This window comes from Struthio camelus, chromosome 11 (genome assembly GCF_040807025.1).
Source record: "Struthio camelus isolate bStrCam1 chromosome 11, bStrCam1.hap1, whole genome shotgun sequence".
Taxonomy (NCBI): domain Eukaryota; kingdom Metazoa; phylum Chordata; class Aves; order Struthioniformes; family Struthionidae; genus Struthio; species Struthio camelus.
Window position 1 is genome coordinate 18,308,358 of NC_090952.1, and position 26,121 is coordinate 18,334,478.

Below are 26,121 nucleotides of genomic sequence, written 5' to 3' on the forward strand. Positions count from 1 at the left end.
GTAAATGAATGCAAGTCTACATTTACATCCTCATTAATAATCCTGAGATAAATAATTATGTATTATGGTTATAAAAAGTGACAGAAAGTGACAATTCTTTCAGTGGTTTTAGGGGAAATTTATCTGATGTACTTCACAGCAAAGCATCACACTGAGGAAAATAAAAATATGCACTGGGAAGAAATGCAAAAAATGTTTTGAGGGAGGGGAAAAGATCATCGTGAAAGAAAATACTGAGCAATGAGCAAAGAGTGAAATAACAACATCGGAAGTATTCTGAATTCTTTTCAAGCAGGCAAATATTTATAGCCCACAGTTTATGTATTCAGTGATATTAGAGGAAAAGGATACGTTAACCTTTCTAAACTGTGGAATTTTTCCTCAAAAGTCCAGGAGGGAAAACTATCCCTTGAGTTATTTACAGCTAGAGCAAGCAAAATTATAAACTGCAGGTTGAAATACTTGAGTGGTGTCAGGGTATTAGACAAGGTTATTACCAGTAAACATAGCTTTCCATCCCTTAAGTTTGACTACATACTTTTTTGACTCTAGTAAAACCACAGGTTTTTAGCTCTATATAACTTGAGGGAAAGAGAATTCTTCAAAAAATCCCAAACAAACAAACAAATAAATCCAACACAAATAGTGGCATGATTAGATGATATAATGTCTATTTATTTTTAAATGATTTGAAAAATGGAAATAGAATAGTTTAGCTTAGACCGCTCTCTCAAAAGTCCAAAACTGTGCGAGTTTTATGTCTTGGGGTGCCCAGGGCAACATGCAACACTGCCATCACACCTGGACAAGCTCTGCCTGTGCTTGCTGTTGGTGGACAAGCAGAAGCCATGACCATGTGAAACGTCAGCCTAAAGCCACGGGAGTGGAAGCTAGTGGGGTAGGGAGGACAAGACCAAAGCTCCTTTAGTTTCTCTGATAAAACTATGCTAGAGAGACTAATTTTAAAATAGCATAGTACTGCTAACCACATCTATTTCTTCAAAACATAAGTCCTAATAACAAGCAGACCAACACTATGATTTCTCCAATAGCAACATCTGCTGCATTACAGAAATGCTAACAAAACTTTTATAAATGGGGAGTGTGCACCTCTGGATTTCTTTTACTTTTCCACTGAAAAAAATGGTCTTTTTCTTTCTCTAGGGTAGCTCTTACACACTTATATTCATTACCTCTAAGACCTTTCCAGGTAAGCCCCAAACCACTGAAGTTATCAAAAAGAATTCAAAAATGAAATGTTCATTTCTCAGTCTCTTTTTGGTTTTAAAACTCTTTAGAGCATGGATTTATTTCTCATTATCCTGACAGTACCCTTTACCTAGCTATTTCTTGAGTAAGTAAACCTTGCTATTGTAGTCTTGAAGCAGCCTGATTACTGTGTCTAGTGAATGACCAATCTCACACATATATTTTGACACCTAATGTTTCTCCACGCTGAAAAAAGTATCAGCTTTGTCTTTTGCAGCTATTAAACTCTGCTGTTTCCATTTAATTTTGCAGGGGATGCTCTTTCACCACACACACTGGATGATGACCTTTTTCAAGGCTAATCTGCACACTCTACAGGATCTGTGTGAGTGTCACCAAAAGTACATGATCTGTCAATTTTACTTAAATGCTGATAGTTTATTATTCCTTAATGCTTTGACACCAGGCCTACAGTAAAGGTGGATAGATCTCCTCAATATATTTCAATGATCCTTTCCTCCTGAGTGAACAACTGCTGCAATTTTCTCTCTTTTTTTTTTTTCCCCCTTTGTTAGTCTTAGGCTTAATCAAAGGAACCACTTTTTACCATTAATTCAAGTCATATAACACACAGTTTCTGGATAGAGAATGCATAATTTATTTTAAATGCAAATATTTCCATCTGAATACTTTAGAGTGAGAAAACATTCCTATTCTTTTGAAGCTATCCACCACAAGGTATTACAAAAATTGCTAATGTAGAGGAGTAGAGAAACAAGAGGTGATCACTGTAGGATATAAGGTAGCATGACGTGCCCCTCAGGCACCCTGCTGACTTTTTTTTATACACAGCTGAATTTTGGACCAACTTATATAGAGAGTGCTCTGTTAGAAGCTACATGTAAATTAGAAACCACTAAAGCAAAAGAGAAGAATTGCAAATGAGACAAAAGGCAACTAAGAGAACTCATTATTCTAAGCAGAATAGATATTCATTCCATAGCCCCTTTACTTAATAAGGACAAAATTGATCATTAATATTTTTATTTTCTGTTGTTTAACAATGATGACTCAACTAAAATGCTATTCAACCTTTTGAGTTTTCCTTTCAAACTTGAATGTCTTTTACATTCCTTAAATACACTATTTAGGGCATAATTATACATTTTACTGAATCTTTGACACCAAAGACTGCAGAATAAGTAAGAAGTATCTTCATTTAAGATCCAGGAGGTAACTGGTGCATGTTATCAGAAAGGAGGAGGAGGACATTTAAACCTTAGTGTCTTTTCGACTCATCCAAACAGACCAGGAGGGTGCGGAGATGTCTAATCCTTGGGACTAGACAGACAGTCCTTGGAACAGAAACGGACTGTTATCTTTTGACACAGAATCCAACCACAGCATTTGGGGTAAAATAATTCACACGATCTAGTTAGGCTAAATATCTCCCTGATGCAAGTCAGAGATGGCATCTACTGCACCCGCAGTCTGGATCATCACCAAAACTACATCTGTTTCTGCTTGTATTACAATAGTCTTGATCAGAATGAAAAAACAATTCAGGATGTATAAAAACTACAGAATAATTAAAACCTGCTTCCTGAATAGTTTTTTTTTTTTTTTTTTTTGTAAGCACTTTGCCTCTGGGGCTCATTCTCTCTCACAGTTGCATGCCTGCCTAAAGTCTTGTGTTAGAACAGAAAAGAGGCTGGCATGGGAAATGAGAGCGTGGAAGCTTGAACGTGGCCAGCAAGAGTTTAGGTGCATTTTCAATCCCTCTGGCCATCTATCCAGAGTACCGTTTGTGCAGCTGAAAGATGCTAGTCAGTACTGACAACCGGGATCAAAATGTAGGCCCAGAGCCCCTGCCATGATGCACATGGGCTTTAGCGATGAGGTGCAAGGCAGGAGGACCTGGAGTGGAGCACCCCAGCGTGGCAGGAAGCGAGAGGATCTGTTCAGGGAGTCAGCCCTATGCTGTGCAGCTCTATGAGTCCTTGAGTTCGTTGCACAAGCAGGCAGGAACACGTTTGTGCTAATGTAACTGCCAGAGCAGGATGGAAACTAGTAGGTGTGCAATGCTGCCAAGTTTTACCAGGCTTACTAGTCAGCTTCCTGCCATGGGGTCTTGTAAAACCCAATTCTGGCAGCCAGTTTCATGAAACTATTATGAAATGGCAGTGACCTATCAAAATTAATGTAAAGATAGACTTGATGTGAATTGTTTTCAGTGCACGTCCAACTCCAAATCCCATTCAGCTCCTGTATTGTAGGCATACTATGGAGAAGGAATGGAATAATGATTGTACTACATCAAGCCAGTAGCCACCATCCTTGAGCCTGGTAAAAGCCTACAAGCACCCAGAGGATAGATTTGTTTAGGATCTGTGGTATTTTCACATTTTTATAATTAAAGTATATTATTCTAAATTCAGCTGTGTTGTTGCATTAGTTTATTTCATGTGACCCAATTACCATAAAAAGAGAGAATGACTTTAAATGATCACTTATGATCACTCAGCTTTAAGTTTGCATAGGAAGATAAATTAGAATTCTGAACTAAATGACAACATTTTATTTCCTATTAAGGTATTTTAGTGCTAATTTTTTGCATCTGAGTAAAACAGTATTTATCGTACGGTTTCATGGAGCTCTAAAAAAACTGGCCACAATGTTGCATTTTCACAGAAAATGTATATTGCATGAAAAGCTTCACAAAGAGTTGCCTGAAATTTTATATATTTATACAGAGTAAACCACATTAAAAATGGAAAACTCTACAATCTAATCAAAAAATGCACACAAACAGGTGTTTAAGGCTTATAAATAAATGAAACAAAATACTCAGAAGTACTAATTACTATTTCTGATCTGCATGATAATTCCCTTTCTTATTTAAGCCTCTTTCTACAGCAAAGCAGTCATAAGTATTTCTGGTATTTTGGTTGTTTTTCATTAGCATAGCTTAGGAATTGAGTTTATTTTGAGCATTAATGCAATTTATCTGTTACATCTTTCAGCACTTCCCATGGTTCTAAAAGTAGATGTATATTTAACATGGAAGCTCTTTTTGCCACTGCCAGTCATCAGTATCTGTTCATTTGTTTTTATAGTACCCTTTCCCATTATAAGCCTTTCCACCTCCCATTCAAGTCACAGAACCTAGATAATAGCACTCTTCAAAAAGTACTATGCTGTACTTTGAAACACAAGTATTTTTAAAAATAACTTTAATCTTATGTAAATCCAAGTTCTAGTTGATTATAAACCCTTCACAAAGATAAATCACTGCAAACCAACCTTCTGCAAATGAAAATGATTGGAAAGCCAATTTTATGCATACTACATATACACCACTAATTCTTACAGTCTAAAAGAGAATAAATTGTTCTTTTCCATTAAAATATAATTGAAAACATACGGCATTCTTTCACAGTTAATTTACATAGAGCAACTAATGAAAGTACTGCAGTGAGGGTGGGCATCAGTTGGAAGTAATATGTGAAAAGTAATGTCATCGCAGCATGGGTCTAATTACTCAATTTTTAAACTAATTCGAAGGGCTTTGTAGTAAATGCCTGACTTAATAGTTTCAGCATGGTTTGGTTAATATACTACTCAGATGAAAAAGAGCTATTGTTTTCAAACATTGTAACAAAAACCTCCTCCAGAAACGTATCCATCTAGTCCTTACATGGTGCTCCTCTTACACAGCTTTATCTTTTCTGAAGGATCTATGTACAGGTCAGCTGCGGCCTAAATTGCAAGAGGTTTTGGAAAGAGGCTAGACAAACATCAAGATAGAGATGACTTCGTGAATTTAGGAATAAACGATTCCTGAGATTCCTCTGAGCCCTACATTTCTAAGGTTATACAACACGCACATTTCCACTTATCTTTGACAAAAGCACGCACCATAAACTGGATTTAATCCAGTAGACCTGCAATAGTTAAGTGCAAAGCAAGGTTACTTCTTAATTACCCTGAAAGTGTGACTTGTTAGGAGATGATTGTTTTAAAATGCATTAAAAAAGAATTCCATAAGGAAATGACATTTCACTTTGTAAATCAGTTCTTTACGAAAGCGAGACTGCTGTGCAGTAACGGCTGCTGCAGCTCTTCGGAAGTTACTGCTCACCCTGACTCCATGGCGAACTTCAGTGTGCTTCAGCTTATGCTGAGACTTCATGCCATTAGTTAAAATCCCCTGGTTATACCATAACTAACACTCATTTGGAGATAGTGGGCACACATAAAAGGGAACTTCTTTCGTTTCCCGGTCAGTATATTCCTTGCTCTCACATGCAGATTCACAAATGGTTTCAAGTGACAACTAAGCACTAGAATAAAGCTTTATTCCCATTTAATAATTTCTCTGATCTACACATTTAACATATATACAAGTTCTTCAGCTCATTGCATCCTTTTCTAACAACAAAGCTCTATTTTTTCTGCAATTCTAGCAATAGAAATAGCTATGAAATTAAATATTTAAAATAGTCTCTGAATATATCATCTCTCTGCTTTTACCAAATAAATTTGATTGCCATCTGATGCCTGTTTAGATTTTTCCTTGAGACAGAGTGCTCTCTAATTATTTAAATGTACATTTTATTAGCAAGCGATGGCTTATTCCAGAAAATTTCTGCTTAAATATTGTGTGGCAAGAATCCCAGCTACCTTAATGACAGGAAATTCACATAAACCTTTTCAAAAGTCTTGAACAGTCACAATCTCAAATGCCTAGCCACCGTTACTGCTCTTGTTCATTCCTCTGAATCTAAGCAGTCACCTCCTCTCAAAACCTTCTTGTCCATCCCTATCTCCTCATTTTACTTTATTACAGCAGTATTTTGCAGTAGTAGTGCAGATAGCACTACTATCTTGCAGTATTTTGTAGAGGACAGACAAGAGGAATGCCCGCTTTCTCTTGTAGCATTCTGGGACAAAAAGTCTCAGTAAAAATTCTTCAGGATATCCTAATAAGACCCATTTCACACAAACGTGTAGCAACTACTGCAGTATCAGTGCTATACATGTCATGGCAGGCATGAGAAGCTCTGTGGGATCTACTTAAAAAGCCACTGGGCTAGAATGACAATTCACTGAACTAAGAGGTGATACACTTCTCAGTGTTTAGATATCCCACTCATTCAAATTTACTCCTAATAAACTAGGATCAGCTCCTCAGTGAATATAGATTGTTGTAGCTGTATTGAAGAATAGATCAAACCTTAAACATTCTTGCGTATTACAAACTTGGCATGCAAGCATCTTCATGGGAATGCTCTTTCATCCTGTACCGAATGCTTCAGAGTCTGAGGTTTCTTTCAGTTAAATTTCACAAATAACTAATTTAACCAAACTTGTAGATAGTTAATAAGAGCCATAATCATGGTGATTTTAATAATGTGAAATGCTTAAGATCAACCTATTTCACATCAGTAGGCAGCCCAGAAGATAATTTCTAGTTTTGTTAAGCCTGAAACTAGTTATCTTTAGGAAGTACCACGAAAAAATCATTACAGTGCTTTCAGAGCTATTATGGTTTCTCCCTGAACACCCAATGATTCTCTGTATAGGCAGTGAAAACTGAAGACATTTAAAATGGTTGAATTTTTAAAGTACCTCCACTAAAAAAATTAAAAGAGAAAACAAAACCAAAAATCTAAAAGAATAAATTAAAATCAATACATGAAAAATCTTCACGGAGAATTCTGACCATTATTCTTGTTTAGTGCTAGCTTGCTGAAGTAGTTCCCCTTTTCCTTTTCCAGCACTAAAATATGCAATAATAATCCCTCTTCAGATGATTCCCTTGCCTATTCTTTTCTTCTCTTTACTCAGTACTAGTGATAAATCCTTGAAGCACAACACAGGGACTGTGCACCATAATCCTTTTAACAGCCCTTTCTGGGAGATTTAGCAAAAAGAGACAGCTGCAGATTCTTATGACACGGTTAGAGAAAAAAAACCTAGCACGGACTGCAACTATATCCCAAAGTCCAAGGCTGTGGAAGCCCTCAGTGAGGTGAACGGGGGAAGCCAGAAATCTCAGACGACAAAGCACCAGATCATAGACTAGAGATATATCTGATCATATTTTCAATGCTCTCTCTGTAACCATTCAGAATCTATGCCTCTCAGAAATTGTAAGTTAGACAAAATTTCTTTCCAAAGTAGATATGAAAACCCACTCCGAACTACAGTTTTGCTAAAGGTAGTAACATCTGTTTCTGCCGGATATGAAAGTTTCTTATATCTAGAACTACCTTTTGTATGATGACTTTGAAAAATACTATAAATAGCCATGTCTTTTTTTTCCTAGAATGTGTTTTTTACCTCTGATGTTTAGCCAGTAAATCCTTCAATTATCCAGCAATTTACTTCCTGATTAAAACATGCTTTTCTTCCACATTTTATAACGTTTATATGCATGGGGCTTCCACCTATGAGTAGAATTCACTGTAAAAGGTTCTTTTGACCTTTTAAAATTACTATAGAAATAGTGGCTTGCGCTTCTTTCTCTTCATTTCCTATTACACATTACTAATTCCCAGTACCTTTTTACTGTCATTATGTGATGGAATTAGCAAAATAAAACCTTAATTGCGGAGTGAAAGTTGCGGCAGCTACAGCACTCTACAAATAACCATAGCTACTTGGAGTCTATTCACACAGCAGAATACATTATGTTGTGCTCGGTGCACGCTGGAATACACTACAATGCTTGCTGATTGTACTATAATTGACACGAGCCTTGCCCACACTCCATAGTCTCCAGTTAACATTTGAGTTTTATATTGCATAAAATAGAACATGAGTACATTATGCATCTATAAAGGCAACTCAGATAATAGTAGTTGTTACAATTGTATATCCCTCAATGCATTAAAACGTTCCTATCAAGAAATATTCTGTGAAGCAGGGCTTCTATAGTGAAGCCCTTTTCCTCCCGCTCCTCAACTGTCTTAATTGTTGTAGAATCAGAAGTTAATTGGATGAAAATACTTGCATAATACCTATTTCACCAAACATTTTTACTGTCAAAAATAGTAAGAAAAGGCTGAACTTAAGTAGAATGCCATGAAAATGAAGGAATTTTTTTTTTGTTTTTGTTTATTTACAAATTTAGATTTCTATGAACTGCAGATTTCTTAAGAGTTAAAACTTAAAATAAATCAATTGATATCCTTAGTATATAAAAAGTTTCATTTTACTTAAAGCATATACACTTCAGCATAACGCCCATCTCTTTTTGACTGGATTGTACTTAAAGAAAGGGGCTTTGTTGCATGGATGTCATAAAGAATAAGAGCTATTGTTAGTGATTAAAATTTGTTAAAACACTTCCAAAAATAATGCCTCACAAATGTTATGATGAATCACAGAATGTATTCTATATCTATTATCTTCCCAAAAGAGGAAAAAACTGCGAGTCCTTGTCTACAGATATTAACAAATTAAACTTCATGCCGAACAAGAGCATAGGCCTGTCAGTGACGGTGCAACAAATGCGATTCTGAAGTTATGAGTATAAATAGCAACATATACTAAAGTGTCATGTCAAATAAAATTACCGATCATTTTTTCCATTCAGTAAACAAAGAACATGTATAAAGGGCAGCATTAACACTGAGGTAGAAAAATGTCTTGCCTTAATGGTGCTGTCAGAGAAAGGGAGAAGGAGCTGATTAAAATCTAAAAGGCAGGAACCCAGACATTCCCAGGACATGCAACAATTTGTAACAACTAGCAGGAAAAAATACTGAAGGAGAAAGTAAGTCAGACCTGCCAGATGCAGTCAGTGAGTTCACGATTCAGCAACGGTTCATTGTTAGTCCAAAGGTCAAATATGCAACAAAAGATATTGGAACATTTTATGTTCTAGCAAAATGCTACACACACATTCACAAAGCCATTCAACTTAAAAAAAAAAAATTAAAAAAAATTAAAGAAAGATGTCACAGCCTCCTTACACATTGCTGCCTGACTGCACTGTGACCGAAGGCAGCAGCAAGCTTTTCCTCCGCCAGCTAAACTGCCTAACGAAAATCACCCCACAGCTGTTGGAGGTGCCTCATACCCTGGTGCCAGCTCTCGCTCCATTTTGACTTTTGCATGAATTTATCAGCATTAAAAGATTCTTCTCCTCTTCCCTTTTACCTCCCCCCAAAGAGCTTACTATTCTTTTTATCATTTTCTCTCAGGATTTTGAAATTATTTTCAAATTGTGAAAGGTTAAGGGTCTTGTCCTCAGATTGAAATTTGCAGAAGCATTTACCTTGATAAGACCCTAGTAATTAATATTTCTTTTCATTGAGGTTCATGCAATCATGCCATTAACCATAAAGGTAAACAAGATCCTGGCCTATGACTCGCCTAACTTAGCGTAACATTTATTTTCTGTCATTTTGCTGTCGATCCAATTGCACTGTTAGCGAGTGGAAGGATTCCCACCGAACCTGGATGGTGAGGGTGCTGTGACTACCACAAGCAGAGGATAGCCTTTGGCCCTGTATTGAACCCGTTTACAGAGCTTGCCATACAGATACCGTAATGTTCATAAACGAACTGAAACACATAGCAAACTACAGTAGCATCGGGTAGTTGGGAATGAAAGAAAGGAGTTACCAAAGTAACTGGCCAAGCATCTACTCGTTTAAATATAACAATGAATTGTGACTAGAAAAACTAACTTGATTTAACTACTTAAAGTAGTTTCTTTTTTGCAGTTTCAAGGAGAAAAAAACATATAATGGTTGAATAACATGAAGTTAATTAACTATGAATGATTTTAATGTGACTAGAGGATAGGAGACACAGATATGCACACACAAAGCAAAAAAAAAAAAAATGTTTTTTTAAATAAACCCCAGCTAGTCAGCCTCCTCCTCCCGACCCAAACAAGATTTCTGCTCCCAAATCTGCATATATCACTGTATAATAAATCTACATAAAAAAATCTGTATGTGTAGTTAATTTTTTTGCTGTTTGAAATTCTACTCTACAACAAATGGTATCTACAGAAATTCAGTAACTGAAGGGTGAAGTGCAAAGATTGAGTGAGAAATGGATAGTGTAAAAGTATTTTTAACACTTGTGTAAATTATCTCCTAATTGGGACTTCTACATGTGGACACTGTCACATCAAGGAAAGATCTGAGAAATTCATTCAGATCACCATACAAAAACAGAAGATGAAAAAAAAAAATCAGAAATAAACCTAGCTGATATCCTAAAAAATCTTGTTTCTCAAAGTCTGTGAAGAAAAATAAATCATAACTTTGATGAAGTAGTCTTTGCTGTGTCGTAGTTTGGAAACGAAAGATTTTAATGATGTTAAAGACTTTAATAACGTAAATAGGCTAGCTTTTTGTTTTTTAAAAACTAAACCACCTTGCTGTAGGACTCTCTCACTAGCTGAGGAATATCAGAATAATAAGTAACTAAAATTAAAAGCTTAAAATTAAAAGCCTTTCAAAATTGCCATTTGAAATTGTCAAATTGCCACAGACTGATAACAGATCGAAGTAAAATTAAAAATAACAGAATATATTTCAGTTTCATCTGGTGGTAGCAAGCCTTTTAGGGTTTTAAATAAAGTTGGAGTACAATTAATTTTTTAAACAGGATTCATATGAAAAATAATTTGTTTTCATTTTGCTCTAAGTAGAAAAATAATATTTGCAAGTCAACAGTAATTGACTGTTCTTAAAATCAAAGACCTAACTCACTTTTCAAATAATTCTATAACTAATCTAGGTTATTAGCAATCTTTAGTGGCTGGACAGTGTGATAAATAATTTTGTATTTAAGTAAGCAACATTATACACTTTTTAAAAAGCCTATCATTTTGTTATAATGATGACTATTTTGCCTAAAAATGCTTGCTTTTTATTATGGAGAACAGTGATTTACTTCCCCATGGATGTTAACATCTGTTTGCTAACTTAATGGGAATTGTTTTGTTTGTATTTATTTAGAATGCCAGAATAAATTAGGTTGGAAGGGGTCATGTGGTCCACCTATTCACCCAAAGAGGGTACAATTTCACAGTTAGATCCAAATTCAAAGTCAGATCATGTTTTTCAGGGTCATACTCAGCTGAGTTTCGAATATCTCAGAGGATTCCACCATATCTTCAGCAATGGAGTTTTCTGTAATTGTTTCACATATTACATTTTACTTTATGAATGACACAGTACTAGTCACAATGCAATGCAACGCATATAGCGGAAGTATTTTATCTTGTGCCAAACAACTGATATCTGTAAACTTCAAATAATATTGCTTGACAACTACATGAAGAGCATGGCTATAGGTGGTCCCACTGGTTATTTTTGAAGCCATGCAGGGATCAAACTACTTCATTTATAGTCTTTAAACTACATAAAAACTTTTAATCTTTTTCTGTGATCATAATTTATCATGCCATTCAGTTTGGTTTCATGACAAATCAGCTGACTTCCAGATGGAAAATGCTCAACATGGAAACAACAGTAGTTTGACTGGGAGATAAGCTCACTCAAATATCTTCAGAACAGTAAAAAAAACCAACACGTTTTAAAAGACTTGACTAACATTTGGTTGCACAATATAGTCACAGTATATGATCTCAAAGATAATTACTCATACTGCAGTCCTAGTAAAAATTATGTATAGATCTGTTCTCTTTAGGCTTTTTAAAATTTAACATACAGTGAGGAAGAATTAGTCCAATTAAGTTCATGTGGCAAAAGTTGCACTTTTGTTTTCCAAAATCTAATCTAATCTAGAGACTCTAATTCCTTTCTTACGGACGAGAAATAGCGTCCAGATTTGAAGTAGTAAGGACAGCCAGTTCCTCAACTTCTATTAACAACCAAATTATCATACACTTGCTTCTATTTTAGAATTATGAACAGTAACAATGCTTCCATCATTTGCTTTAATAAAATTTTCAACAGAACCTCAGTTTTTTTCTATCATTTTCAAATATAACCTTGTTATAGGGAACTGAAGATCCAAATTCAGTTCCTATTTGCTAAGAAAACTGATACTATTACTTCAAAGAGAAATTGGCTTACCTAGAAATAGTAGTTGCGGAAATCCCTAATTTTGCAAAGCAGTTAAAGATTCGTATTTTACTATGTATTTACATAGCACATATTCACTTCTAGTACACATTCAACGTAGAATTTCATGGCCTTATTCCTAGATTTTTTTTAAACACAAAAATTCAGTCCCCCCTCCCAACTCCCAAATAACAACACCCCCCAACCCTCCATTCAGCTCACATTGGTTCATAACTACACACATGCAAGTTATCCAGAGATTGACCTAAGTCACAGCTTTTTTCACTGGTTTAATTAAAACATGTTAATAACAATTTTACTTTAAAATGGGCATTAAAGAAGGCTTTTCTAAAAGTGACTGCATTGGCTAAGAAGTGCAAGGACCTCCAGTTCATTGGTAGCGTGCAAGTAAATTAGGCCCCTGCAAAGAAATGAGAGCTAATATGTTCCAGCAAAGAAGCTCATCCTTTCAGAGCTAAAACACAAAAACTATGGCTTGTGGTTTTCCATTTGTAGGTAGGTAAGACTATTGGACTGCATTTTTTCAGAGTCAGGTGAACATCCGCTCTCTCTTATGACTTTTACAAAGACAAAAGGAAAAGAAGGAGTGGCTATCTCCCGGCAGCTGTCAGAGAGGGCACCAACCAAGATGATACTTCTACTTAGTATTGGCCGCAAATAAATTTTTATTCAGTTATTCATCACTGAAAATAGCTCTTCTAATGAAAATGGTGACACATTTTTAACTCTATCATCACAAATAGTAACACTGTAATTACATGTAAGAATTCACTGAAGTAAACATCTAATTTCTGAAGTGTCAGACATCAGGCAGCATCATGCAGCAGACTACAGCTCAACATTTTAGTGGTAATCAATTCAACTAACAATAGAGCTGATTGACAGGAAGCTTTGTGCTATTAAAAGCCAAACATACCAAAAAAAAATGATTTGCTCTAAGCAATGAAAAATGCATGGACCCTCTACACTCCCTCCTCATGTTGTCTTCCTGCAGGAAAAAATAGTAACACAGCTGAAAAGCTGAAGCAGGCTTATTGCATCGCATTTAACTAACCTCTAAGTTTGAATTGTTGCACAAATAAGACTTACTACTAGCCTACATCTGCTTTTAAAGGATTTATTTTGAGTTGGAGCTTACTGAAAAAATTTTAAGGATCAGCAGGCGAAGGGTCTGATTGCCTCTTAAGCCCTTTACATTGTGATCATACTTTAAACAAGCTGGTATGAATAATAACCAGGATGCATTGAGACCACCTGAATTTTACTACTTTCGAAATTTCCATATTATATAAAAATAAAACAAAACTTATTTTTTAATAAGCTAACATCCCTGAGACCAGTAAAAGCTGCAAAGGAATCTCCACATACAGGATTTCTTACTAAGTTAATACCAGCAAATATATACTATTAGTTTGATTTCCAGTGTTAAGAAGCTAGCCGTAATCATCACCCAGGTTGTGCAACTGTGTTAATAGTGGCAGAAACAGGTACTATTTGTTACTACTGCCACAAGGGCTCTTCCTTCAAAATTACCTGTGGTTTGTTGTGTTTCTGGTGGAAAAAGGCTAGAAAACAGCAAGTAGACAAACTGCTATGGAAACACAGTTAAATTAAGCTGTAAACTCCCTTTCAAACTGACTTGTGAGGTGCATTTTTCCATATTCACTACATATTCACACACTGAGAAGAAAACCAAACAGAATCTATTACAGCAGCATGAGCATCAACTGCAGAAAAACAATTGTAATAACCTGTAACTATTGTCTTGTCCTCCTGACCTTAAAGGTTCACTGCCATTTCTCTGTGCAGCAAGAATAACCTGAGACATTCCATCTTTCTATGACATGATGAATGAGCTTCGATTAAAAGTAGCTAAAAGAAGAAAAGCTACTAATGTGCTTTATACAGCCACTGATCAGTTCCTGACACGTAATATTTCATTTGCTTTAGGACATTAAGAGATGTTGTGTACCTAAAAACAACAGCTTGTGTGACAGTACATTTATCACTACATGCATCATAAAAACAAGAAGGACATAAATTTGTTTCTGCCTGTTAAAGTCTAATTACCTGTAAAATCATTACTTGGCACTTTAACAAATTGACACAATCAACTTAATGATCCTTAACATATTAGAATTTGCAATGTGTTTCTGCTTGCTGCCTGCCTAAACCACAGTAAATATTTGCTAGTTCAGATGACATCATAGCAAGGGTCAGGTCTTAAATTTTTCTGCTAAGTACAAGTAATTGCAATATTGTCGCTTTGCTATAGTACCTGTATTATCTCATCAGTCCTGTAGCTTGGGATGATGATACAGAGAGAACTTTGTGGCGTTGCTCTCTCTTTGTAAATAGATGCAACAACGCTGCTCCACATACTGCGATTTTCATTAATAGTTGGAGCGGCACATAACCATTACGTCAATAACATGGCCCTTCGGTAATGTTGTATGCGACAGTATCACCCATGATAGTTTACTATGACATTTTTTAACACCTAAGTGAAGATATCCACGTCATGAAATTACAGGCTTAGTTCATTCAATGAGCTGCAAGACTAATCATTCTGACCATCTTCCCTGAGCTTTGTACACTGCTTTATGATTTTCATAGCATCTTCTAACAGTCCAAGAGATATAGCTAGATAGAAAGTTTATTTCTTTCCACTGAAATCACAGTTTTATCCTCTGTGCAAATTGCAGTAGCCAGAGGCATGGAAGAGAACCAAACCACCTTAGAAAAAATATAAAAGCTGAAGATTTTGTGAGTCAGCATAGGAATTATACTATTGTATCTAAGAGATATTAACTTTCTACAGCTGTTGATTCTAATTCTTAAAGGTCCTAAGCATTAAAGTGCAATGTTGGGATATTTTCAGGCATAGAAGACAACTACAGGTATTTAAGGAATTTAACTTTGCAGATGCTTTGTTGCTATCAACTATACTGGCAGTCTCTTCTGAACTCCAAAAACTGTGCAGATCCTTAAGTAACTTCTTAAAAGCTTTGGTATTGCCTGGAACTGAGCGCAGGGGGGAAGCCGCTCCCAAGCCCAGGAGTAGATAAACAAACTGTTTCTGTGACAGAAATCATGATACAACTACCAGATGTTCCTTCCTTTGAGAAATGAAGCTTTTCTAAAGAATAACTCAAGCATTAGAAATAGATGATAAGAAAGATTGTTTAAGATACGGATTAATTACAAGTGCAACATACCTTTGTAAGTCCACCCTTCCCTAGTATTATTATTTTGCATCTGACCACAGATGGTAATACTCTTTCATAAATAGCTTTACAGAATATTATAGTGTGTAACATGTGAAATGACTGATGTAAAGTATCAATAAAAGATACAGAAAAATCAGAATGTATTTTACGTACCCTGTAAAATGACAGATGTTTACTCTGTAGAGTCAACATCAAGAAAAGATTATGTATAAATTGGCACATCCTAAGCAATCACTCTCTTATTTTTCTATTAACTCTGTTTGAATAAGAAGAATTACCCTCTAACAAGAAAAATGAACTAGGATATGGAGTCTCATCACACATGCACATGCACACTCTCGCTCACCAATTTCACTGACAGAGCAGACTGCATTTGTGTTAATATTAGTACCATAAAATATATGGTATGATACCATATGTGAAAAGTGATGTTAAACTATGATCTGAAAGAGGCATAAAAGAATACAAACAGTATGACAACTAAAAAGATATTGTTAAAAGTAGTAAATTGTAAGTAAATCATTTTTCCTTGATAATGTGAACACTTTTTTGCCACATCTTAGATAAACAGACACCAGATGCACCTTTCTCACTCCTGTTCAGAATGGAAAATATACATTCATAAGTCTGTGAACTTTACCATAAAAATCTATACCTTCCCTAAGAAAAGAACAGAAGTGTCTTACTATTACCTAAGCTCAGAGACTTAGAGAAGAGAGGAAAAAAAAAAAAAAAGTGAAAGCTTTGCTTGTGCATTCCTCCTCTTTACAGAAGTAACATAACCCATGAGAGAACAGAACATCCTTAATTAGATAGGTACCAATTACACAGAGCAACCAATAGATTTCCAGTAAAATAAATTAACTCCCACTAGCTGCCATCCACAGGCTGAAATGCTTCCAAGAGTAGCCATGACTGCCAAAAGGACGACGGTGAACAACAACTGCTTATTAGGCAATAGCCGTATCTATTCAGGGCTAATGGTGAAACTGACTTCACTACAACTTATTTCAGGCTGACTCTCACCTTCAGTCTGACCAGTCACAAAAAAGTTGTATGCATTTGTTATTGCAGGGTGAATCTTCTGTTTAGTCTGGGAAGACATGCCTAAAGAAGCACCAACATATTGTGGACTTAAGAGCCTGGAATTGCAGCTGTCCTTCACAGGCTGCTTCCCAAAAGCACAGCCAGAAACCTGCAGGCCAAGGAGAGTCCGCAGTCCCTGGCGATGTGAAAAGCCAGAGTGCTCTCCAAGAGAAAAAGATAGAAGAGAGAAAGAAAAGGAAAATCTCCTAAAACAATCAGGAACAAGTATTCTGACACATCAACCCTCATTTGCAGACACCTTCTGATTGAGTCAAGAAGAGCAATAGTGCTAGTACCAGGAGTGCAGGCACTTTTCTTTAGGTTTCTGGCTAGGAAAAAAAGCTTCACTGAAATTATGGGCCTGTAGCAGAGTGATGGCACAGAGTAGACTGACTTGAAAGTTTGCTTTATTTAGTTTTCACATTCTTTTCCAAATAGCAGTGACTGCAGCTTTAAAAATGACATTTGGCTTCCCACAGCAGAGAGGCTGCTTCCACTCCCAACTCTGTCTCAAGCGAAGTACTTCAGTTCCTCACCGAGCCTCAGCACTGGAGAAGGAAGCAGCTTTCTAAATTAGCATAACACAATCCATATCAAAATAACGGTTATGAAACAGAGAAAAGATGAAAACTGATTCAGAGTTGGTCCTCTGGTTTTCAGATCCAGACTTTAAATTAAACTAAGGGCAACCCAGCTAAGGGATCTCTTCCTTTTCCTGCCCCCCATACCGTGAAGGGTGGAGTCAGCTACTCTGGCGTTCCCGCACAGCCAGCGGCTTGATTCAGGTACACTGGCTTTTGCGGTTTCACTGAAAGTACCAGAAGTTAAAACACAAACTCTCTACACTATTAGGTTAATTTTTCTTCAAGTACGTTTATGAATACACCCAGAATGGCTGCTTATTAATTTTTATTTAAAAACATAAGCTGCATTTGAAAACACATGAATATATTAAAACAAAACAAAATAACCCCCCCCATCCCCAGAAAAGTCTATGATTCATCAGTTAAGGCCACTAGCTCAGAAATAGTCCAGGTAGAATTCTGGAAACCTGAGGTTGTTTTTCCTCTAAGCTGTAAACTTTATCACTAGTTCAAAAATTAAAAACTTATTTGTATATTATGTGACACATCATCTGATGCTTTGCCCTAGGTTAATAAGATTAAGAATAATTATACAAACTGCTACTATAATTGTAAAGGTTCAGTTTCACAGGCAGGTCACACTTTGAAATAGCTACTTTATAATGACAAATAAAAAGTATTAATGTTCCTAATGAACAAAAACATCCTGAAGTGTCACATAAGCATACTAAAGAGAAATAGCAATGCTATGTACTGTTACTGCAGAGTTAGAAGATAACACACATGGGACAACAAGTGATAAGAGTTAAAAAAAAAAAAAAAAAGCCCTAAACAACCCAATAATGAACAGATGCAGCAAGAAATAAATTTAGCTTCAAAAATACACATATTGCATTTTCAGCAAGAGGAGTCACTGGCCTTTATATGCAAGAGGTTGCATCTTCATTTATAGCATATGCATTTACCATTGCTGTATCATTCACTGATGAATAACACATCTTTCTCTCAAACTGTCCATAGGCATATTTTACCAACTTTCAAATATGCCAATATATCACTTCCTCCAGTTAATATGGTGAAATCATGGTTCTCCATCTTTCCCCTCCATTCATACTAACCATAATATTATCCTTTTGGGCACAATAGAGTGATTTTAGCAATTGTTGTCTACACTCAGCTCTCTACAACATACAAGAAAAATCAATGTTGTTTGGTGGTTCCTTCAGCTAAAGAGACTTTCCATTCTTTAGTGGTCAGCTGTCCTCACTACTGCAACCTACACCTCGCTGGTCATCGTTTCTATTTTATTTATGCTAGGCTATCTCCTTCTAGACACTGTACCAGATCCTTGCTCTGCCCAGCCCAAGTAAAAGCAATCCTGAGTATCATCACATACCCTTATCTATATACTATATTTCTGTATACCGTTCCTTTGCCCAATGGCAATTTGACCCTCTGGCTTTCTTCCTTTCTTCCGTAACTTTTTTCCCCAAATACTCAGGACCCATTCCATCGCTGACAGTTTTCTTCTGTAGCAGCTACAAACATCATTCCTTCTCTCCTTAGTCAGGATCCTGCAATTTGACTTTCCTTTCCTTTCCCCACATCACTGCATTTTTTGTACCCCAGATGCCACCTTACTGTTGAATTATGGCTCCTAGAAGCTCCTGGTCCTTAAGAGGTGAAAAAGGCGAGACTCCACCTTCTGATTATGGTGAGATCCCATTACAGATGGTGACAATGTAATATAGAGCTTCAGACTCTGTGCTGTTTTTCACCACTAAACCAGGGTTCCGGGAAACTCTCCCAAGGAAACAGGTACCAAAGTAAAGTCACTTCTTCATGAATACCTATGAATGGCTTAAGAATGCTGCTTGATAGGTGCATAAACAGAAGCAGGCATGTACACATCGATCTTGTTCTTCCTCTCTGTGCAAATTTCAACAGCTAATGACCATTTCATTTACAGTTAATCATAAAATTTGTTGTTAAACACTCAAAAAATTGATATTTCCTGGCAAAAAGAGGATGTAGAGACATATCTGAGATGAGTAGGGTGATGAGTCAGTACACAACTGGAATCACAGGAAAAGTAACTGCCTAAAGGATGTTTGATTGTCTAATAATTAAACAAATAAATCCAGAGATACCTTCAAGGAAGAGAGACAAGAAGAGATGCCAATAAAAACACACTTGAACACCCAATTATCCATAATCACTTAAGAATAACTTCAGTAATAAAAAGATCTCTACCCGAGCACCTACGAAACAAAGGACAGGGTCTATATGCGTTAGTGAAACAGATGTATTTCTGGCATCTTTGCTCAGGAAAATGAAGATTAATTCATTAACTTTGATGCACAGACATCTCACTCAATAATTTGTTTCATGCTAAACATACTATTGGGATTTATCATGTGGTAACTGAAAAGCCAACAGAGCACCCTAAAGGACAGGGGAAAGTCATAGAGAAAAACTGAAGACTGACATTCATTGACGGTACTAGGTTTGATTGAAAAAGTTGGTAAGTATGTTTGTCTAGTAGTCTTCTGATTTTTTCCGCAGCCTACCTAAAAATGGATGAATCTAATTACCAAGCCATCTTCAGAAAACACTTAAAGCTACGGATTTAAGCAGAGTTTTTCTGATTTTTCACTATTATGGTCAACACACATTGAGTTCTTGTGTATTTTCTGATGTAGAATAAAGAATAGAACAGAATATTAGGTCTGACTTCTCCAGTTTTTCCAATAAAAAATGCTGAACATGATTTCATCACAAAATGAGGTATATATGTTATTTCTGAACTTCTATTAAATATATTTTGTTACTCCTTTTTATAGACTCAGGGTAGATAATACGGTTAACACAGCAACAAATACAATGCAAATAATATGTTCTGATAAGACAGGATACTCTAGTGTTCTTTCCAGCTATTATATTATTAACATTCATGGAGAGAGTGAATACAGGAAAAAGCTATTATAAAAGGAAAGACGTGTGAATTTAAAACGCAGCAGCCGGTGTGGTCACTCTTATTTCACAATAAGACTATCTTTAACATTTTTTCCCTTACACGCCTCCCAAAGCAGACTAAAACATCAACTCTGAGAATGCATTTGCACAGCCAAATTTCAGGCACCTAATTCAGGAGTCTCATAGGGAGCAAGGACAGGTATCTCCAGAGAGCAATTATAGGTGTTTAAATTAGACAGTAGCCTAGACTTCTCACCTGGATGCTCTGAATCATCCTTTGACAGATCCTTCACTGGATCCTAACTTAGGCTCCTAACTTCTGAGGTACCTTAGGGAGGTGAAGGTAGTAACTGTCAGCACGCCCCAACAGGACCTAGGGCAGAATGGCTAAATAGATGCTGGCAGTTTCAGAAGTAAACCATGTTTTTTTCCATCTGCACACTTACTTAAGCAAGGCTGCTAAGATGGAAAATATTCTATATTATTGTGCAGTGTATCACTTTTTCCCACAAATATGGTAAAATTTGTATTTGGAGCTGATTTGCTATAAATTAAAAAACAATCTAAAAACCCCCACGTTTATAAATGTTTATTCAAAAGCCAGTTCTAAAGCTTTGCCTTCAAAATCTGTGCTTTTTTGTTTGTACATATAGTGCTTTTCATGAATTTCTGACAGATAGCTTATGAGTTCAAGAGTTGATTTAATTTTTTTTTTTTAAACACAATATGTTTATTCTAAGTTAAAATAAAACACCACAAAGTAAACACATTTAGGATATAGTGTAATTTTTTTCAGATACCTTGTTGGACTTCATGGGAAAAATATTGTTACTCAAGAACCGTGATGGTGGGGAGGTGAAGAGACTTGGTCTTGCATCCTTATTTGCATGGTTACTCAGTCCTTGAAACATTTTCAGGAAGCTAGATATCAATTACCAAGGATCTAACTTCAGCTTTAAATGGGGGTGGCAGGAAAGTGTAATTACTGCTGAAAAACAAACATATCTTTTGAAAAAATCTTTGAATGTATTAAAAGATACATGCAGAAAACCAGTACTTCACTCTAGGGAGATCCTCTGTGGTAGTAACCTCAGCTGTGTAAGGACTATACAATTTAGCTATCCTGATTTAGCCTGCTTGAAAGCGTTCTAAAGCTACTTTTCCAATGTTTGAATTCCATTTTCATCGGGGTTTAAAGTTCGATTTTTATGTCACTTTAATGGTTTTTTCTTCTATTTAGAAAAGTAAAATAGAACATAACTTTCTCATTTTCTGTCACTTGCCTTTTCATAGTGCTTCCTTGATTTCTCCTCACAGAAGACTTTTCATTCCACTTTCATAACCATACTCTGAAACTCATCTATTTCTATTAATATATTTTTATAAGCAAAAGATATAATTAAAGCCAAAATCATTAGAAGACATTGAAATACCTGCTTAAAGAAGGCACCATAGAGAAATCCCTTTACCTTTTCAAACAAACAAACAAAAAAACACCCGCTGACAATACTGCATATAACCTTCCAAGGTTTCTGTGATCTTTGGTCATACAAAACAAAAAAGAAAGAGGGAAAAAATAGACTATGTTAGCTTGAATAACTTGTTTTTTTCCAGTTATTTTGAAGATATCACACTACAAGAGTTATCTTCAAATTAGGAAAAGAAAAGTGAAATATTTTGAAGAATTGAGTTTAAGATAATAATTCTGGTATTTAATCAATTCTAATACTGACATGCTACCAATTTATCTTCTAATTAAAACAAGGTAATATCTTGATCAACAATTAATCACAGGCAGAAACATCAATATAAGAGGGTCATTATGTGATTGGATTTGTAACCTTCAAGATTTTTCACTTATCTTCCCTTCTATTAAGGTGATTCTAATAGATGATGTTTGATTAGAAAAGATTACATGAGATTTATTTTAATCTAACGTATTTTAATGTTTTTGCCTTGTTGATGCTAACTGTATTTTTCCCAGGTTTGTAATACCGGAAAGGTCTATGAAATTCTACAGGTAAGAAAATTACCTATTCATCAAAATCATCCTTTAAAGAACTTCCCACTCACAAAACTGAACGTCTTTGCATGTGTCCCACACCATAGCTCTTCTTAGAGGAAACTAAACTGCGCTTCCACCACTAACTACAGTACTCAGCCCATGGGACCAGAGTACAGACAGACCAAAGACCCCTAAAACACTTGTAAGGACATTAGCATCAACTGTATTTCTCTATAGATCTGCTCCTATTAGGCTGTGCTAATTGTTAATATAGACCTAAGAGCTCAATCTTAGTGAAAGATTCTGTACAATCCCTTTCATTAAGTTCAACTATAATATAAACTAGCTATTTAGGCCTCTATTTCTACTAAAAAACTGTTCTGAAAGTCAGATTAAATTTATTAACAACCAGTTTACAGACAGTGTTATTAATCTAACATTATACTTCACTTAAATATCTCTACTCCATTTCTACCAATTATCTTTGTTGCATTATGGCCGATGTTGGGAAGGAATGAATTCTTTGTGAAAACGGCTTCTTTGCTTTTTTGTTTTTGTTCCATATGTCTAACACTTTGTACTGTGTTTTAGGAACCCTGATTTTTTACCAAACCTACTTCCAGACATAGCAGAGCACTTGTTTCTACTGCTGTACTCATTCATCTTAGAATTAGGACACAATGATTTAAATACAGTGAAGAGGCTGACATTTTTCTTGTAGCATTCTGCTTTAATCCTACATACTTACATCTTTCTTACATAAGAAGCCAATTCCTGCTGAACAACACTGGCTGAGGATGGGATAGAGTCTCCAAAGGGGTCCCTTCTGTAAGCACTCATGAAAAAAATGCACGGCATGGGAAAGGCAGAAGAAGAATGAATTTAAAGTGCTCAGGATAGGAAAGTCACAAATGCTTGTGTAATGCTTAACGAATAGTACACCGTATGAAGATTTCAGATAGGGAAGTAATTTGTCCTTTCTGAACTGCAGACACACTGTAGTGGAGGTGGATCCCAGAAGCAGTGAACAGCTAGTGCAACTTTCTTAACGTGCTGGGGAAAGGGAGGAGGAACCTGGAGTTCAGGCAGACTCAGATATCAGATCAAAGGAGAGATTTTCAGACTCGAAATTCTCGGCATCCAGAGGAGCTCTAGCCTCTGCTGTGCATAGGCACGCCTTGATAACAGTTCTGAAAAGAAACTCAGTAAGCTTAAATTAATTACTTATTTATTAGGAAGAGTTTGGTCATTAGTGAATAACTTAGATACTACTAGATATTTTCCAAAAGTCAAAATGTCCTCACCTATTTTTAAAAACAGGAACTACTATTTAGTATGTTAAGGAAGGATTATGAAAATAGTTAGAGGTCTTTTCCCTAGATAAGTACATGTGCCTCGTTAACTTTAATGGGTATTAGCCTTGCATAGTAATGGAAGAATAAATAGAGCGCATATGCGGTGAAACATATATACATAGTTCTGAGAGGAAAAAAAGAGCAGAAGCTTGTTACCTCATTTAGGGTCAGTGATAGTTGTAGGGAATAGGAGTGGTAATTTACTTCCCCCAGAAAATTTAGAGCTGGGAAAACTGCTGTCCAAATGCACAAGTAAGCACAGTTCCTTGCTATTTCATTTATATTTTGCTGTAACAATGAGTTCACGCTTCCAGGCTTTAAGATATAAATACAGAAGCTGAAGTTTGGAAGTCACATTGCTTTCTGGTGGGGAGTCTGACAAATAAGGCAACAACAAATAAGAAAAATCAGGAGGTTTGAGGATGAAGCCGTATTAATAATGTGCTAAAGCTAGAAGCAGACTATTTCTGAGTCCGAAAGGTCCTGCTGCTATCATTTCTGTGATTATCCATGTTTTTCTCTAGCAATTTAGGGCTCATATGATAGATTGATGACTGAGTATTTTTCGTGAATTTCATTCAGTTCCTTTATGGTCCACTGTATTTGATCTCTCTTCTTCCCTTGTTGTTCACTACTTTTTCAGTCTTCACGATTATTCTCTACAGAGCATTTCCCTAGGTATTAATCCAGTGATTGCCTCTCAAATGCATATCCACAATCCCCTTAAAAATAGAGGAGCATGCATGCTGCACTGAAAAAATTATTGCAGGCACAGGCATTAGGTTGGATAGGTAATACTTAGCTCAGAAGCTCTGCATTTGAACTTGCTTTTAGCTAGCTAGAAGTAGGGAGTCAAGAGCAGCTGACCTAAGCAACAGAGGTTGTTGCTCCTGCAAGTGGAAATAAAATCTTCAGGCTGGTACTGGAAAAAACATCAGAATGAAGGTACTAGGGAAGTATTTATTTTCAGTGACTGATTTTCCTAACGCATCAAATCCTGCTACACAACTGACTCTAGCACTATTACCAATGATGAAGACGAATGCAAAGCAAGAGCTCTGACCCTCGGTGTATCTCAAACACACTCTGTATTGCGATATGCAAGAACCCTGTCTTTGAAACAGTCAGTTAAGGTAGTTTGGAGGAGCAACCAGGAACTATCACAGAAGGGGGGAAATGGAGACCAAGAGGAGAATCTTGTTTTTTCCAATGGATCTACTGCTTCAAAAATTAAGTATGTTTCAATAAAAGACTTCTTGGAAATATGCTTCTTAAAATGGCAGCAAGAGTACACACACCACTGCAGAAGGAGTGCAGCCCCTGCTTAATAGAAGTACCTCAGAGCACAGTAAATTGCAAAGTCAGTAGATAATGCAGTTGCTCTTTCCTAAAGCAGTATCTATCGTTTGTACACATACACGTATTATGAGTACATACACATTACAGTTATTTTCCCTATTTTATTCATAAATATAAAAAGAAAAGTGATTGGAACCCGAGGAACCCAAATCCATTAAAACTAGTAAAAAAGTATATATATTGAAACCTTATTTTGCTTACAAATCTGCAGCTGTTTGTGAAACGCTGTAGTCCTCCGCGCCGGCCAGGCCTGGTCGGGGGGCTGCTGCCTCCCCGAGCTGGCCGGCCCCCTTCAGAGCGGCAACGGGCGCGGCAGCAGCGGGCACGTCGCCATTTCACGTCAGCAGCGCGGTACTCCGGCACCCTCTCTGCCTATTGAAAACTAGGTTTGATTTTTACTTCTTTAGAACTGTGGGCTTCAAGAAAGAAGAGTTGTTTCCCCTTTAGACGCACGGTATTGTCATCTGTACAAACACGGTGACTTCCTCCGCCCCTGTTTCTGTTAGTTGTTTCAGTTGTGAGAAACTGAGGCAAAACTACACTCCTTCTGCTCTTTTTATCTCTACCTGGGTAGAGGAAGGCCCAGAAGATATGTGCAGTGGTAATAGAATTTGTAGTTCAAAGAGTAAAAAAAAAAAAAAAAAAAAAAAAAAAGGTTTTAAAAGTCATGCCTGCGGCCTACCAGTTGCGCAATAGGTCTCACATTCACTGAAACATTCAAGAGCGCAGTCATTATATATAATGAGTCTGAAATCTATGTGGTGCCTTTTACAAAAGAAATGCCATTTGAGAAAAACTGTAAAATACAAGTATGTGCACGTTAAGGAAATTATATACTATCAACTTTCTTTAATTAAATATTCTTTAGAAGGAAAGAATGTACAAATATGCAAAAATCAATTCAAACTATCAGATACAATATTTAAAATCACATTAATCAAGAAAAGCTGGACCTGCAAGGCTACAGCAAGCAAGCTTCCTAGATTATACCATAGAAATTACACCAGACATCTTTTCGAATTTGATTAAGAGATAAATCATAATTAGCGTATGTTATCACTGTGATCTATTTTTATTACCAATAACCTTTCCAACATGAGCAGTAAGCCAGAAATCTAAATTTAAATTCAGTTATTTTTAATCTAATGAAAATACTGCCTTTTAAAGCACCAGGACTCAATACAGCAGTCTATCCATTTCTTTTTTGTTTTAGACTATACTCATTATTTCTCAGAG

General features: G+C 36.2%; 1 long non-coding RNA gene across 1 annotated transcript in view; it reads right to left on the reverse strand.

The window, feature by feature from the left end:
- Positions 1-25,170, reverse strand: part of LOC138068714 (uncharacterized) — a 71,514-nt gene extending 46,344 nt beyond the window's left edge. The window contains exon 1 of the long non-coding RNA XR_011143424.1: positions 25,087-25,170. This is a non-coding gene — a long non-coding RNA (uncharacterized lncRNA). The remainder of the gene's footprint in view (positions 1-25,086) is intronic.
- Between the last annotated feature and the right edge of the window lie 951 nt (positions 25,171-26,121).